Source organism: Lissotriton helveticus, chromosome 1_1, assembly GCF_964261635.1.
Source record: "Lissotriton helveticus chromosome 1_1, aLisHel1.1, whole genome shotgun sequence".
Classification (NCBI taxonomy): Eukaryota; Metazoa; Chordata; class Amphibia; order Caudata; family Salamandridae; genus Lissotriton; species Lissotriton helveticus.
The window spans coordinates 74922429-74940860 of NC_136057.1; positions in this window are offsets into that span (position 1 = coordinate 74922429).

Genomic DNA, 18432 nt, shown 5'->3' on the forward strand with positions numbered 1-18432 from the left:
TGACTCCGGCGTTACTACGGCGCAAATGCTGCGCGCAAGCGCTGCGAGTAATAGGGGCAGCTTTATATGCAGGTCAGGGTGTCCTTGTGACAGCTGGTCTGCTAACCCAAATGGCGCCACCAGGTGTCCAAGTCTACCCCCAAGATGGCCGCCAAAAGTGTGAGGTGACTCGAGGGACCCGCCAAAGCGCGGTGCTAGTTACAATTATAGTGCAGGTGGAGGGACTGCTCGGCGCGAGTAAAAACAGGGTAAGAACAAATTAAATTAAACAAAATAGAAAAACGGGAATTTTAAAACACAATCGCCTTGGCAGCTAGTTTGCCCTGCAGCGCGCTATCTGCTGTTTTGTCCTGGCGTACGGGGAGATACTAACAAAAGAGCCCGCCTAACATGCCCACCTTATATGCAGGTCAGCGTGTCCTTGTGACAGCTGGTCTGCTAACCCAAATGGCGCCGCCAGGCGTCCAAGTCTACCCCCAAGATGGCCGCCAAAAGCGTGAGGTGACTCGAGGGACCGGCCAAAGCGCGGTGCTAGTTACAGTTATAGTGCAGGTGGAGGGACTGCTCGGCGCGAGTAAAAACAGGGTAAGAACAAATTAAATTAAACAAAATAGAAAAACGGGAATTTTAAAACACAATTGCTTTGGCAGCTAGTTCGCCCTGCAGCGCGCTATCTGCTGTTCTGTCCAGGCGTACGTGGAGATACTAACCTAGTGAGGCTGTACCTATCAAATAGGAATTTCTGGCATTCACAGCATAGGTAATGTTTTTCCCTGTGTGTGTCTGCTCATGTAGAGTGAGATTGAGTTTAAATTTGATGCTTTTCTGGCACTTGGAGTCCTGAAGTATTTTTGATGGTGTGTTTTCTTATGTTGCATGTAACCATCTCTACCTCTGATTCTTTTCTGACATTTAGAGCACTGATAATGTTTTGACCCCAGTGTGGATTCTCACATGTGCAGTGAGATTAGATTTACGGCTGAAATATTTTTGGCATTCGGAGCACTGATAAGGTTTTTCCCCAGTGTGGGTTCTTATATGGTGAGTGAGCTTGGTTTTTTCACTGAAACATTTGTGGCATTCAATGCACTGATAAGGTTTTTCCCCAGTGTGGGTTCTTGTATGCCGAGTGAGTATTCTTTTTTCACTGAAACATTTCTGGCATTCAGAGCACTGATAAGGTGTTTCCCCAGTGTGGAATCTCACATGTGCAGTTAGAAGTGATTTAAGTTTGAAATCTTTTGGGCATTCAGAGCACTGATAAGGTTTTTCCCCGGTGTGGAATCTCACATGTTCAGTTAGAAGTGATTTAAGTTTGAAACCTTTTGGGCATTCAGAGCACTGATAAGGTTTTTCCCCAGTGTGGGTTCGTATATGCAGAGTGAGACGGAGTTTGTTTTTGAAACATTTCTGACATTCAGAGCATGGATAAGGATTTTCCCCAGTGTGGGTTCTTATATGGTGAGTGAGCTTGACTTTTTCACTGAAACATTTGTGGCATTCAATGCACTGATAAGGTTTTTCCCCAGTGTGGGTTCTTGTATGTCGAGAAAGACTTCCTTTGTCACTGAAACATTTCGAGCATTCTGAGCACTGATAAGGTTTTTCCCCAGTGTGGACTCTCACATGTGCAGTTAGAAGTGATTTACGTTTGAAATCTTTTGGGCATTCAGAGCACTGATAAGGTTTTTCCACAGTGTGGATTCTCATGTGCCGTGTGAGATTACTTTTTATACTGAAACATTCCTGGCATTCAGAGCACTGATAAGGTTTTTCCCCAGTGTGCTTTTTTATATGCAGAATGAGATAGCGTTTTTCAATGAAACATTTCTGGCATTCAGAGCACTGATAAGGTTGTTCCACAGAATGGGTTATTGCATGTTGAGAAAGACTTTGCTTTTTACAAAAACTTTTCTGGCATTCAGAGCACTGATAAGGTTTTACCCCAGTGTGGATTCTTGTATGTTCAGTGAGTCTGAATTTTACACTGAAACATTTCTGGCATTCAGAGCACTGAAAAGGTTTCTCCCCAGTGTGGGTTCTTATATGATGAGTGAGAGTGTTTTTGTCAATGAAACATTTCTGGCATTCCGAGCACTGATAAGGTTTCTCTCCAGTGTGAGTTATTCTATGCCGAGTGAGACAGGTTTTGGTTCTGAAACATTTCTGGCAATCCGTGCACTGATAAGGTTTTTCCCCAGTGTGGGTTAATACATGTTTTGAAAGATTTTTTTTTGTCCAAAACCTTTTCTGGCATTCAGAGCACTGATAAGGTTTTTCCCCAGTGTGGGTTAATACATGTTGAGAAAGACTTTGTTTTTTACAAAACCTTTTCTGGCATTCAGAGCACTGATAAGGTTTTTCCCCAGTGTGAGTCCTTGTATGTACAGTAAGGTCTCTTTTTTCACTGAAATATTTCTGGCATTCAGAGCACTGGTAAGGTTTTTCCACAGAGTGGGTTAATACATGTCGATATAGACTCGCTTTTAAACTAAACCTTTTCTGGCATTCAGGGCACTGATAAGGTTTTTCCCCTGTGTGGATTCTCATATGCTCAGTGAGATAAGATTTATCTCTGAAACTTTGTTGGCATTCAGAGCACTGAGAGAGGTTTTTCCCAGTGTGCATTCTCTCAAATTCAGTGAGATGTGATTTATGGCTGAATCTCACATGTCGATACAGACTCGCTTTTAAGCTAAACCTTTTCTGGCATTCACAGCACTGATAAGGCTTTTCCCCAGTGTGGATTCTCATATGCTCAGTGAGATAATATTTATCTCTGAAACTTTTTTGGCATTCAGAGCACTGAGAGAGGTTTTTCCCAGTGTGCATTCTCTCAAATTCAGTGAGATGAGATTTATGGCTGAATCTTTTTTGGCACAGGTAACTTTTTTCCCCAACTTGGGTTATTTTGCTTTGATTGAGGCGGGTTTTAACACTGAATTTGTTCTCACAGCCCGTGTATTTATAAGGTGTAGTCCTAGAGTTAATATCTCTACATTTAGTTTTCTCTTGCTTATATGCCACGGTAAGAGTGAACCCGATTTTAGAATCGGGCTTGTTTAGATAATGTTCAGCATTTATCTCTAAAAGAAATTGTGTGTAATCTTCTTAACACTTGAATTGAGCAAAATATGTCTGAATGCAGCCCTTTAAAACCTGTCGAAATGTTATAGCAGATAACAGTCTTTTGGTTATAGCCTCTCCGGCAACAACTTATTTTGTGACTGAAGTTTTTCTCAAATCTATTTGTATAGGTTCTTAGCAATGCAGTGATAAGGTGTTAGTCTGATATTTAATGATTAAACTGAGAAGTACCTTTTTGCACTGGCGTAATGGCAGTAACTGAGAACATTAGAACATGCACAGTAATATTGTGGCTCACCAGTCGCAGAACATCAGTTCCTTTTACCCTTTCTATGTTTGGTGTAAGGTTAAGGATTGTAGTTCTGAAGACGAGGATTTATTTACATTAGCTATAGAGCAACGGTGCGCTCTTAATCCATTTTTATATTTAACAGTTTTATATATCACTCCTGCACAACAGATAATGTTGAGGCGATTTACATACAATTACAGAACAGTACACAATAAAAAGGAAACAATCTGAGATGGTCATGAGCACAATAAAGTGGTGAATTTTTAAGTTTTTCGCCAGAGTGAGCAGAGTGGGTCGAGGTGTTATATCCCGAGGCAGATAGTCTCAAACTTGCGTAACTGGTTAAAAACGGTTGTTAAACAAAGGTGATTTTCCAATCTTTTGGTTGTTAGCGTGTCAGCTTCGGAGTCTTCTTTCAGTGTCTTTTCTTTGATGGTTTGTAGAAGAAACCTTTTGTTATATCGTTCTTTTATGCAGTGTGTGCTGCCACTCTGGAATTACATGATGCTTTAGGTCATGCGTGCTTTAGATGAACGTTATTCTGTCATGCTGAGGCAATTTGTCTTTCTGATAATATTTCAGATGAAGATGTGGTGATTGGTTTTTCTGGCATTATTTCTGATGCTGTGTGGACATATATGACTTTGCTCTGGGTTAATGAAATGCAGAATTAGAGACTTACAGGCATAGAACTTTCCTCAGCTCCCACTTCCTCTCCACACCTAGATTTTGGAAATTGTTTAAACTTAGAATGCTGGATGTTTTTCAAAATAATCCTCCTTATGGCACTAACATTCAGTTGGCTGGTGCTAAATCTTGCTTTTCCGTCCGTAATTTCAATCACCTATAGTATTAAAATTAAATAGTTAATACATGTAAATTTCCCCAAAAATAATTTGCAAGCCATATCAATGCAGAATTGCAGAATTTTGAAAAAGTTGTGCTATTCTTCAGACAGAGAAGAGTGTAGAATGGTAGCCTGAGAGTACTTGGATGTAAGAGTGAGGATTTGTAGAATTTCCAACATTTTATTAAGCTCACAAAGGATACATTTACCCTATGGACTTGTAACATAGAATCCCAAAAGCAGAAATTAAAGTCACATGGACTGGCACCAAACAGATATTTAAAATAGAATACTATTAATGAATTTTTAATGTAGATTTCTAGGATGGGAATTTCCCCTCTACGGACAACAGGCGTTTCCCCCTGCCCTGAGTTACCACCTACTTGTATCTGGTATCCTGACTTTTGAGCTCTGGCCTCTGCCGCACGCACATCTATTGTGTATTGTGAGGACTATGCCTAGACCTATCCCTCAACTATGGTCCAGAGTATGAATCAAGGGCAATGAAATTAAGGAGTACTTTCATGTGTTCATTTTATTCCACCTGATTATCAGTTGTTAGGCCAACAGGACAACATTTTTTTCCAGACAGTAAAATTAGACAGAAAAGACCCACAAGGCTCTGGGTGCAGCAGAAGCAGCCAAGACGTATGCTGTTTTTTACTAACTGGGGGAGCTTCTGTTTCTAATCTCTTTGGGGCAAACACTCGATCACTACCTGCATTGACGCGCCACCAACACTGTGGGCCATCGGCTGCTGGTCTCCCCCGCCGCCGCTGCCAGAAACACCACGCGGCCGCTGAGAGGGGAGACTACAGCCCCCAGAACTCTCTCTGCTGCATCACCACGCCCACCTCCGCCCACTTCCGCGTTTTGAGGCGCTCAAAGGAGCGGCGCTCCCTCGAGGGAGCGGGAGCTTCTGTTTCTAATCTCTTTGGGGCAAACACTCGATCACTGGCGACCTCCTACCTGCATTGACGCGCCGCCAACACTGTAGGCCATCGGCTGCTGGTCTCCCCCGCCGCCGCTGCCAGAAACACCACGCAGCCACAGAGGGAGGAGACTACAGCCCCCAGAACTCTCTCTGCTGCATCACCCCGCCCACCTCCACCCACTTCCGCTCCCGGAGGCGCTCAAAGGAGCGGAGCTCCCTCCGCGTCGCGGGACGCGCGCGGGAGGCACGGGCTAAGCCCGGGCAAAGGGCCGGCCATCTGTAGCCATTCGGGGCCATAGGAGGCTGGGCCGGGCCAGCCCCTTAAGACTCTCCATGGGATCTGCCTATTGTTGTCAAACGTTCCAGGAGGGACAGACATCTAGCAGCCTCCGGAAGTGCAACTGATTGACAGCTCATTTGTCCGTGGAGAGATTACTAAAGATACTGCTTCTTGTCATTGGAGTAAAGCTAGGATTCTTTCTAGACCCGAGTATGGCGAACTGTAAACCCACACAGACCAGGGTGGGGGGAGGAGTGAAGGGGACCCTGGACGCTTTTATATTGAGAGCAGAGTCCCTTCTCACACATGAAATACAGTTGACTGAAAAGCGATTGTCCTTGGACACCTTGATTGCACGGATACTATCCTCTTTGGGCAAATTAGCGGCTTGCCCCTCCCCCAGAGTTGACACCCCCTCAGATCAAGCAAACACTGTGCACACTACATCTACTCAATGCACTAAGGCACAAGTTCACACCAACTCGCTAGAACAAGGGGTTGGCGAGTTAGCCAAATCAAATGAGCAGACGGGAAGCGATTCAAACCTAGTACAAACACCTATGGGCGAAAGAAATGGGCATGCGGCCATCCCCTCAGGGTCACTGGAGATGAGTGGATTGGGGGAAGGGATAGCCCTAGTAACATTGGATGTGGGTGAATCAGATTCCTCACAAGGGTCAATTAGGGAAGTGGTGACACGCTCCAAAAAGTTCCTACTCACTACAAACTCCGCCCCTATAGTTGCCCCCCCAGTTGTCTTCAGGGCTACTGGTAACTCAGCTAAGGGAGGGTCAAACACAACAAGACCCAAAATTACAACCAAACGGAAAGGGGGGACAAGACTAACAAAGATGGGGGGGGACCGCGAGCACAGCATGTCAAAGTTGCCCAAATTGTGGAGGAGTGGATTGGTCCCAGGGAATTGTTACGGCTCTAGAGTTAAAGCTGGAATCACTTTTAGTCGCACAACTAGGGCCAGTGCTCGAAGAAATAAATAGATTAGAGGGGAAAATATGCAGGATACTAGATCAAGAAAGGGGACAACCCACCGTGACTAGTGTAAGGGCGGCGGATGAGAGGACAGGGTCCTTGCCTTGCCTGGAGCCAGTTAACAGCAATGAGGGAATAGGGAAGGGGAACTCTAACGTTGGCAAGCGTATAGGTGGGAACGAGGTAGCCAAGGAGGGACAAAGGGAAAAGACTAGGAACCAATTAAGCTCAGGGCCAAGTAATACTTCCAATCCCTGTACAGCTACCACACATAAAGGGGAGAGAAAGACTGTCACTATTCCAATCCCAATCTCATCTGACCATGCACGTAGTACCCAGGGTCTACAGACCTTGGATCTACCGCCGGCATCCTGTCCCTACACTATAGTACTGACAGGGGTTCCAACATGTAGCCAGGATAGAGAAGAAACAACAAGAACCCTGATTAACAAGGCAGCACACTGGATGGTCAAAAACATGAACGTAAGTACATTCCGTCATAGGCACATTCTCATGGCACGGAGGGTGGCTTGGATAGGAGCTAGTAAGAAGAAGTTCGCGGGAGATTGTGTAATTGTAAATTTTAGATACCCAGAGCTAGTTCGGGAGTTGCGCTCCTCAAGGCAGTGGAGCCCCAATGAGGTAGAAGGTGGCTCCTGCATCAAAATGCTGCCCCTGAGTTTTTTTTACAGGGACACAGCCAGAGAAGTAGGTAATGCATTCTATAGGCGGCGAATGAACACTCCGGAATGAGAAGACTGGTCCAAACCAGTAACCAAGAGATATGTGCCACTTGCTAATGCATTTACAATGGACGAATTAGATTGACAGGGGGAAGGGGAGGGACCTGAAGAAGCGATAATTCAGGAGAGCCCGCTCAGGACTGAAGCAAAGGGAATGGTATATACAACAGAGGCAAGTAACCCAACCTCTCTGGAAGGGTGTGGGGAAGCGTGGAGGGAGGGAAATGAACTGTTGGCAAGGCGGCCGGAGACACTTTTAACATTAGGGAAGGGCACCAAGGGGAATAGCATGGATAACCTTACAACCAGCGAGATTAGAGCGGTCTCTTGGAACATTGCAGGATTATCGGCTAAAATACAAAATAAAGAATGGCTAGATTTTATCAGGAAATTTCATATCATCTGCCTTCAGGAAACCTGGGAAATCAACATCACTGCCCCTCACTTAGAAGGATATAAAATGTTTTTTGTCCCGGCACGCAAAACCACCATGGAAAGCGCTAAGGGCGGCCTAATTATTTATGTGGAGTATGCAAGGGACTTGGGAACACTTGGGCTGGAACTCGGAATCCATGCAGGGAATTAGGTACTGCAAAAAGGGACTAAAATTAATTTTTATTAACTTCTACAATGCAATGGTGGTGGGAAAAACCACGTTAACACTGGGGGAGCTACATAACAGGCTGGCTGGTATACAGGAGGCAGGGGACGCATCCTCCCAGCTGATCTTGGTGGGCGATTTCAACTGGCACCCATGCCCATTCCTGAAATGGGACAGGGGAGAATGGGATTCATGCCCAACTAATAAGGGTTGGCATTTAGAACACACAAAAGAGGGCAGGGAATTAAGCAAGATCCTGGGTTCACACGCCCTCATACCCACGATGGATCTTGTCAAAATGGGGGAAAATAACACAGTCATCCCAACCTTTAAAGGTAGGGGAAGGGATACTATAATTGACTATATATTCGAAACTAACACACTTAAACGAAGGGTTACGAATGTCAGCATAGAGGTCAGCGTTTTCAGTGACCATAACCCACTGGCATTATCCATCAGGGATACTAACCCAATGACTGAGCCCGTTCAAGGGAAATCTAGTGGCTTAGTTCAAGCCACTGATCACGGCTGGAGATTGAGATGGAAGAACATAGATGGGGAAGCGTTTTACAGAACGCTATTCACCAAGTCGGAAAGCCAGATTTGGAAATGCTTAGACCCAGCAGTGGAGGGGATTGATCTGATCAGCGCATTTGAGAGCACAGCGCAGCATACCGACAGGTTACTGAGGGGCAAAAAGATAAAACCTGACCCACTGCTCCCTAGATGGTTTGACCATGAATGCACCCTGGCTCAGAGAGAACTGAAGCTAGCACTTAAAACCATCCCCAAAAAATAAGAGTAAAGTGGTAGAGTGCAGGGCACATTATAAAAGGGCCATAAACAGCGTAAGACCAGGCTTCAGAATCAGGCATGGGAGACACTAAAAGATGCTGCAGAGCGCAGGGATACAAATGAATTCTGGAGAGTAATTAACGATCCTTGCTTCCAGGAATCAAATAAACCAAAAGTGGTCTGTCATATTCTCCCAGAATTGTGGGAGGAGCATTTTAAAGGCCTTTACAATTATGCTGGCTCGGAAGACTCAATGAGCCCAGATGTAGAAAACGCAATCAGCACGCAGATCATCTTTTCCCTGGTAGAGATCAAAGCAGGAATAGACGGGCTGACCTGTAACAAGGCCCCAGGCCCCGATGGGATCCCGCCAGATGTCTTTAAGAGCCAGGCATACCTCGGGCCCCTATAATCACAAGAATTCTTAGTACAGCCGTGGAAGCAGGGATGCCCAGGTCATGGTCCTTGGCCACTATAGTCCCGATTTTTAAAAAGGGGAAAAGGAGCGACCCACAATGTTACCGTCCGATCTCGTTAATAGACTTGACTGTGAAAGTCCTGGGAAGGGTTATCCTTAACCGGCTGACAGATTGGGCGGATGAACATGACATCTTTTCGGACACTCAGTATGGGTTTAGAAATGGCCGATCCACAACGGACCAATGCCTTAATCTATACCACCTGGTGGCCAAGTACACCGTGGCAAGTAAGGGGACGGTGTACTTGGCCTTCATGGACCTGACGGCAGACTTTGACCGGGTTAATCAGAGGAAACTATGGGAATGTTTGGGGCAGCTCGGTGTTGACCCATGCGTGATAAATATCTTGAGAGTGCTCCACCAGAACACCGCTGCACAGGTCAGATTTAATGAAGAGGGGAACACAACTAATCACTTCCCTTGTTCAAGAGGTGTGAGGCAGGGATGTATCCTGGCGCCTTTTCTATTCACACGTTTGTTTTTAGACTGTTGGGGGCATTTGGACACTGACCTTGCTGCCTGCCCTTGCCACTGGCCGTCTCCCTCTTGCCGCCCGCCGCAGCCTCCATTCTTTCGCGGCTGCAGTGCGGAGGGGGACCACAACCCCCAGGCTCCTTCATGGCGGAAGCCGCCATCACCATTCCCGCGCCTGGAGGCGTTTAAAATCGAGCACAGCCCCGGTGGAGCGGGTGTTTGTTTTTAGACTGTTGGGGGCATTTGGACACTGACCTTGCTGCTGGCCCTTGCCGCTGGCCGTCACCCTCCCGCCGCCCCATCCTCCATTCTTTCCCGGCCGCAGTGCGGAGGGGGACCACAACCCCCAGGCTCCTTCGCGGCAAAAGCCGCCATCGCCATTCCCGCGCCTGGAGGCGTTTAAAATCGAGCACAGCCCCGGTGGAGCGGGCGTTTGTTTTTAGACTGTTGGGGGCATTTGGACACTGACCTTGCTGCCTGCCATTTGCCGCTGGCCGTCTCCCTCCCGCCGCCGCAGCCTCCATTCTTTCGCGGCCGCAGTGAGGAGGGGGACCACAACCCCCAAGCTCCTTCGCGACGGAAGCCGCCATCGCCATTCCCGCACCTGGAGGAGTTTAAAATCGAGCACAGCCCCGGTGGAGCGGGCGTTTGTTTTTAGACTGTTGGGGGCATTTAGACACTGACCTTGCTGCCTGCCCTTGCCGCTGGCCGTCTCCCTCCTGCCGCCGCAGCCTCCATTCTTTCGCGGCCGCAGTGCGGAGGGGGACCACAACCCCCAGGCTCCTTCGCGACGGAAGCCGCCATCGCCATTCCCACGCCTAGAGGCGTTTAAAATCGAGCACAGCCCCGGTGGAGCGGGTGTTTGTTTTTAGACTGTTGGGGGCATTTGGACACTGACCTTGCTGCCTGCCCTTGCCGCTGGCCATCTCCCTCCCGCCGCCGCAGCCTCCATTCTTTCGCAGCCGCAGTGCGGAGGGGGACCACAACCCGCAGGCTCCTTTGCTGCGGAAGCCGCCATCGCCATTCCCACGCCTGGAGGCATTTAAAATCGAGCACAGCCCCGCGTCACGGGACCACGCGCGTGCCGCGCCGGGCTAAGCCTGGGCCAAGTTCGGGCCCATCTGTGCCCGTCAGTGGCCGACCGGGGCTGGGCTGGGCCATTCCCCTTGGCTAATACTTATTTCCTGTACCTTACCCTAATTGTAATTTGTGACGGTAGGACCATACCTAGAGAGCATAGGGATGGCAAAAAAGGAAGCATGTCAGCCCCAATGCTAAGGACGGGAGGAGGGCCGTTGCGGATACACAAAAAACACTGCCAAGCTACCTAACGGGAGCAATGGCCGCCCTAGAAAATCAGATTAGTACAGCTGAGGAACAGATAAATGCAAATTCTTTGGAACTTAATCCATCGGCCTAGTCATCGAACCAAAGACAGATAGTACCAACAAAACCCTTTGTAAATGGTTGTGTCCAGCAAAACGATGATAGAATCTGAATCGCCTAAAGTGATTCTATCGAACAACCCCCACAAAAAAAAACAGAAACATCCGGGTCATCAGGCCAATACGCTCCATGCGAACCCCCTAAGCGTCACAAGCGCACATCCCCCTCCTCCAGACAGCGATATAGAAGCAGTAAACCCTAGAAAGAAACGCACCAAGCAAGGAAAGCAGAAAGGAGGGATATCTAAAACATCGACACAAGCTCAGGGTGCACACAACAAGGGCTGTGCTGGTGTAAATAACGATATTAAGTCCCTTACTATAGTACTAGAAAGGCTGGTTATGTATCTTAGGTTAAGGCTGGACCAAATGGAAAACAGACTGAGTCAAATTGAGCATACGCTATCCTCTTACTCAGGGCTGCTTAATAAAAATATTTACTCCCCACAAAGTAATCAAACTATAAGCCAAGAAGGAAATGAGAACATACGTCAAACCAAACAAGTTCTAGTTTAAGACCAAAGACTCAGTCATCTAAACCTTCCCAAATTAAAGCTTGTGGAAAGGTCAATAATTCTGCTGAGGCAACCACAGATACTATTCTATCAGGTACCCCCACGCTTCCCCCTCGCTTACAACAGATTCTCTCATCAACGCCCGATAATCAGATTACGAAAAAACTAAGGCCAGATGAAATTTTGAATCTTCCACCGGCAGCAACACCTTATGTTGTGGTGCTGACAAACGTCCCACGTAAATCTACCTCAGATGAAGAGGGATGGGAATCGCTTAGAAATAAAGCCCTACATTGGATAGGTTCAAAAATAGGTCTAGATGAGGCACTATTCAGAGATTTTAAAATGGCAAGAAGGGTGCAGTGGGTGGGTTCTGGCCCAAGATCATGTCCTGGCGATTGTATAGTGCTTAACTTTGGATCACCTAGGGTAGTAAACTGAATTCATTATGAGCTGTCAAGAAGTTACTTTGTCAGAGGTGAAATTAACATACTTCCCCTGGGCTTTTTTTCTATCCCCCTTTAACCTGTATGCCATTTTCCCATTCACTTGAGAATTTTAAGAGACATGATCTCTAACAGATGTTTCCCACAGTAAATCGATTTACCCCACTATCGGGATTGGAAGAACAAAACTGACTCCCTATTAGAGACCCAAAAGATATAACATTATCAGGAGGACCAATTTCATGAAAGCATGGTGGAACCTAAACTCAGACAGGATCCCGTAGGTAGTTCCACTGTGACCCCAGAAGGGCCCTCTAAAACTGAACACATTGATAGGGCCGAGCTACGGTTGCTTTTTTGGAATATCGCAGGCTTGAAATCCAAAGCAAATAATGAATTTTGGATACGTTTTATTAGCAAATTTAACATCATATGTCTTCAGGAGACATGGCTAACTACCCAGATCCATATTGAGGGCTATAAAAGTTTTTACTCGATGGCTTTGCCTTGAATTTCTGGAAGAGCAAAGGGCGGACTGGTCATTTTCGTCTCCAATACTATAAGGTCATTGAAAATCGATGTATCTAAGGTAGCATCTAACTATCAAATTATAACCTTAAACATAAATAAAACTACCCACATAGCCCTTGTTAATTTCTACAATAACCTCGCTGCAGATGAGGTCATAAATGTACTAACAGAGATCTATACCAGTCTGGTAGAACTAAAAAGAAAAGTAAGGAAGGACCTAGATATAATAGGGGGTGGGGATTTTAATCAATATATCTGTGGATATAGTGCTGACGGATTGTGTGGCATTGAGGACGAAAACGATAATCCACTTACCCACTTCAATCATACCCTGATGGGAAATTTCCTGAATGAAAAAATCTTCGATCTTGAAATGGGCTTAGCAAATGAACTTGTGCAGCCTCCAATTTCCATAACAAACACCTATAATGGGAGAGGATCCTCTAGCACTATAGACTACATATAGGTCACTACATCTTCGTCCCCCAGGCTATTAAAATTTCTAACACACGATATCGCACTAAGCGACCATTATACAAACAGCATAACTCTATCTTTGCCACCATCTGTAGATAGAGGGAATTTATTCGAGTTTTTGGTGCAGACAAATCTGTCGATAAACCGACTAAATGGCTATACCCTTAAATGGGGAAAAATAGGCCCACTACAAATTACAACTAATATAGTGACCAACTCCCTTGGAGCCATTAAAAAAAGTCTAGATGACACAAGTAACCACCAGCTGGTTCTGGATAATTTTCAGTTAATCAACCAAGCAGCTAAAGAAGCCCTGACGGCCAATGTAAGATCAAAGACTGTAAAATCAAACGGGTGGTTTAACACATGGTGCACCAAAGCCCATTCCAAACTGAAACGGGCTCTTCAACGACCGGTAAGGGATAAAAATGAAATCTCACACCTCAGAAAGGAATATAACTGTGTATTAAAACTAAGGAAAAAGGAATTAAAAGACGAGCTGTGGGAAGAACTCCATAAAAGCTGTGCCATAAATGACAATACCACCTTTTGGGCCATAGTCAAGTCACCTTTTCTAGCGGACACTTATTCCAATCCAGCAGTGGATGTAGCAATTGATGAACAAACCTGGGTTAACCATTTTGCCCCGATCTTTGATTTACCCAAAAAAGAAAAGCTTCTCCAAAAAACTGCGATGGGGGATAGCAATAATAAGATCAATCCCACTCCCTTCCCAATACATCTTGACATTACCTTAAAGGAAGTGGAGTCTGCATTAGCAGCAAGTAGGACCAGTAAAGCACCAGACCCGGAAGGAGTCCCTGTAGACCTATTTAAATTTAATATGGAACTCTGGATCCCCATTTTCGTTCGTGTACTGGAAGCATCTTTTATGATCGGTTTGCTCACCACATGATCCGCTAGTATACTAGTACCAATTTTTAAAAAGCGTGACAGGCAATCCCCTTTATGTTACCGACCAATATCATTGTTGGACTCTCTGGGGAAGGTGGCGGGCCGCATCATCCTAGAGAGACTCCAACTTTGGGCAGAAGAAAATTCGGTACTATCAGACCTCCAATTTGGCTTTCGTGAGGGCTTAGGTACCACTGAACAGGTCCTGAATCTAACACTATTAGCGGGGAAGTATGCGTCTGCGAAGGGCGGGTGTCTCAACCTAGTATACGTTGATTTATCAGCAGCGTTCGACTGCGTTAGCCACAACAAGCTATGGGCAGTCATGCAGGACATGGGGGTAGAACCTGTCATACTGGATTTCATACGTGTACTTTACTCAGGAGCCAATTCCACGAGTTAGGTACGGTGTGTGTGGACAGTTGACCGCGTCGTTCGAAGTACGGCGGGGAGTAAGGCAGGGATGTGTCCTGGCACCCTTCCTTTTTACCCTCTACACCAATGCCCTTGAGCGATCCATGGTGAAAGGGTGCCAGGACTTACCACAAATTAAGAAACGCCCAATTCCTGCTTTGCTTTACGCGGACGACGCCGTCATTCTAGCCCTTACTTCCCGGGAACTCCAAAATGCCCTAGACAGGTATCAAATATTTATGGCCGCTCTGGACCTAAAAATTTATATAAAAAACCGTTTGTAATGACCGTAGGAAACACTCAACAACGGTCCAAAGCAATTTTCTTAGACAGTATTAAGCTGGAATCAGTGATTACGTATCAATATTTGGGTATTGTCATAGATAATAAATAGACATGGAAACAGGCCATTGATGCAAGGAAGTTGTCGTTCACAAGAGAAACTGCGGCCTTAATTAGTTTTTCACGCAGACTGGGTAAGCGGCCTCCAACTGAGTTACTAAACATCAACAAGGCAAAATGCATATCCACTGTACTCTATGGGGCTGGGATATGGGGCTACGTGAAGGTGGAACCAATACAAAGGGTGGAAAACACCTTTTTGAGATATCTCCTTGCGCTGCTTCAGGGCTCTGCAACTTATTCTTGCCACATGGAGTTAGGACTCCCATTTCTGACAGATTTGATAGCAATCCAGCCCCTCATGTTGTGGCATCGCATATGAACATCCACAGAAACATATTTTTCACAAAATCTCATCTTGGATTGTCTTTCACTTGAAAAAGTGCACAGGATAGGTTGGATTGCTCATGTCAGAAATGTTCTTAATGATCTAAGAATGGTGGACTATTTTAATAACCCCACACAGATGCAGGATTGTCAAGGAAATCATTTAAGCTAACCTGTCTGACCCACCTAGAACATCTGCGCCTCAGCAGTGAGGTCAGAAAAAAGAGTGTACAGCACTCTATAATGGTTCAAACGTCCTTGCTTATCCAGCCTTATCTAACTTTCAATTTATCATCCTATGAAAGGCTATTATTAACTAGGTTCCGGTTTAATATTTTCCATCATTTTGTCACCGATCCTAGAACAAATGATTGGTCAAGAAGATTACTCTTATGCCCATGTGATGAAACATCAACTCAAACAACCATCCATGTTGTCCTAGTTTGTAAATTTTATTCGGCCCAAGGAAAACTATGGTTAATTCCGATACTAAAATTAATGAATTTACGCAGATGTCGCCCAGCTTTCCTCCGATTGCAATTTTTGGAGGATGAGGTTACATCAAACCAGCTAGCTAGATTTTTAAAATCTGTATTAAGATCTAGGACTAGCGCAGAGAGTAACATGTCTCTACTATGAACTTGAAATTGTTACAGTTGACTTTATGTGTAATTTCTTAAATGCTATAATTAACTTTTTAATGATTTAGACATCAAACCGCATGTACTGTATTTTATATGTATATTGATACTGCTCTTTTTAAAAAAAATGTTTTTATTGTACAATCAACTGTTTTTTTTAATGTACTTTTATGGTTATTCTAAATTAGGAAAACCGAATAAAGTATTTTTGAATCTATTCACATTATAAGTAACCTTCCTCTACAGTATTCATCGCCCTCTTAGTGGATAATGTGAATAATGCAGGGATACAGGGCCTGGCCCTTACGTGGCTTACGTCTTTCCAAGAGGATTGCACTCAAGCTGTACGCTGTGCCTAATTCTCTACCTCTAAAGTCAAATTGACTTGTGGGGTGCCGCAGGGCTCCTCCCCGTCACCGCACCTTTTTAATCTGTATCTGTATCCTCTAATTCAATCCTTAGGCTAAAGAAAGGTATGCACTTTTAACTATGGTGACGATTATCAACTGATCTTGGAAATCGACAAGTCTGCAGCCTCCGTTAGTAACTTTCAAACTACCATGTGACATACTGGTAGCTGGATGAACAGTAACCACCTGAATTTTAACCCAGACAAAACAAAAATGATCCTAATTGGTGGGCCCTGGAACTCTAATTTTTGGCCAACTGAGTTGGGAAACCCACCCCTACCATCTAGATCAACTAAAAGCCTTGGCATCACAATTGACTGCGATCGATCTGTGAAATCCCAGATTGGGACGGTGGTCCCTACCTGCTTTTTTCAGCTCCGGAAGATCAGGATGATGAACATAAGTTACTTACCTGTAGACTGTGGTTCTCCAGCATTGGTATCTTTGATAGATTCACATGCTTGAATCATTCCTCGTCGTCGAAGTGGGATTCCCACGATACATAGAATAGCAATATAGCAATAGTATAGCGAAAGCATAGCTAAAAGAGCAATAGGAAGTATTGTAACATGGACGTTAATAGGAAAAAACTTGTCACTTTAATAACTTGTCCAAGTCATTAGATATGGTCCAGACTCCAGCCAATCAGGCGACAGCACCCTCTGGAACCATCTCCTCAGAGGCTCAGGCTCTAAGATTTTCTGAGAGCCACGAAGAAGAGGGGAGCCTCTGAGCGGAGAAGGATGGATCGCATGTGAATCTATGAAAGATACCAATACTGGAGAAGCACAGTTTTCAGGTAAGTAACTTATGTTCCTCTCCGGTATTGGGGTATCTTTCATAGATTCACATGCTTGAATCAGAGTAGATAGCAGTAATTCGAGAATTGTGCATGGTAAACCATAAGTAAATCGTAAACAGAGTACGAGAGAATACATACACGTATATTACAGTATAGCAGTAACATGGGCACACTTGCATAAGCAGAAATATATACCTTGTGTGCAGGAGGAGGTAAGAAACAGAGGCTCACCTTACTTAAAAAGATTACATAGCATTGCTTGCCCCACAGCTGTGTCAGCATTGTTGGCAGCTTCCAGACAGTAGTGCTTGGTCGCAGCTCTGCAAATCTGATGAAGCAGAGCAGAGCACTAGAGCAGTAGAAGAGGAGACTGCTCAAGTAGAGTGCGCTTTAATCGTTGCATGAAGTGTCTTGCCTGCTTGCTGATGGCAAAAGGAAATTGCTCTAGATATCCAACGTGCAATAGTCTGTTTAGCAACTAGAGGTTCTTTACGCATCCTGCCGGAGGCTATGAAGAGCTGATCCGTTTTATGGATATTAGTTGTTCTATGCAAATAAAATTTCAAACATCTCTTTAACATCTAGAGAATGTAAAGTCTTTTCTGCTGGCGACTGTGGATTAGGGAAAAAAGTCTTTAAGATGACAGACTCGTTCAGGTGAAAATCAGATGGAACTTTAGAAATTAAGGTCGGATTAGTGCAGAGCACCACAGCGTCTTTGCTGAATTGAAGAAAAGGTGGTTTGATAGTAAAAGCTTGTATCTCGCTGACTTGCCAAGCCGAAGTAAGAACTAAAAGCAGTGATGTCTTCCAGGAGATGAATTTAAGATAAGCCCTATAAATGGGTTCAAATGGGGACTTCATGAGTTGGGCCAATACAATGTTCAGATGCCAAGGAGGAGGCGGTCGTCGAATTGAGGGGAAAATCCGAAATAAGCCTTTCAAAAATTGTTGAATAATTCTTGAAGAATAACGAGAATTGAAGCCATCCTGACGGAATCTGGAAATTGCAGCCAGAAAAACCTTCATGGTGGAGTGAGAGTCCCCGGATTTTGCTAATTGTAAGAAAAAAGGCAGAAGCTGCTCTGGCGTAGCATGAACAGGGTGGTCATTTATTTATTTATTTATTTTATTTATCATGATTTGTAAAGCGCAACTGACACCCTACGGGTAACCTGGAGCTGCAATACAGGCGACTAGCTTAGGGCCGAGAGACAGTGTGCCCTGCCAGGAAGGAGATAGAAGGATGCCAAGGAGCATACTCGAGGGTAGAGCCAGGATTTTAACCTTTTTCTAAACTGCAGGATGTTGTCTATTTGTCTCATATCAAATGAATAGGTATTCCAAAGGCAGAACGCTACCGCAGTGAAGGCCCTACATCCTGATTTAACTTTCCTAACTCTAGGTGCCCTCACCAGATTAGCCGATGAGGAGCGCAGTGCTCGTGGAGGGACATACTAAGTCAGTTTCTCCTGCAGAGATTTTGGCCCGTGATCATGCCTTAAATACTATACATAGTGCCTTAAATCGTATCCTCTGCGAGACTGGCAACCAGTGTAAATCTGAGAGTGTCTGGGAGGCGGAG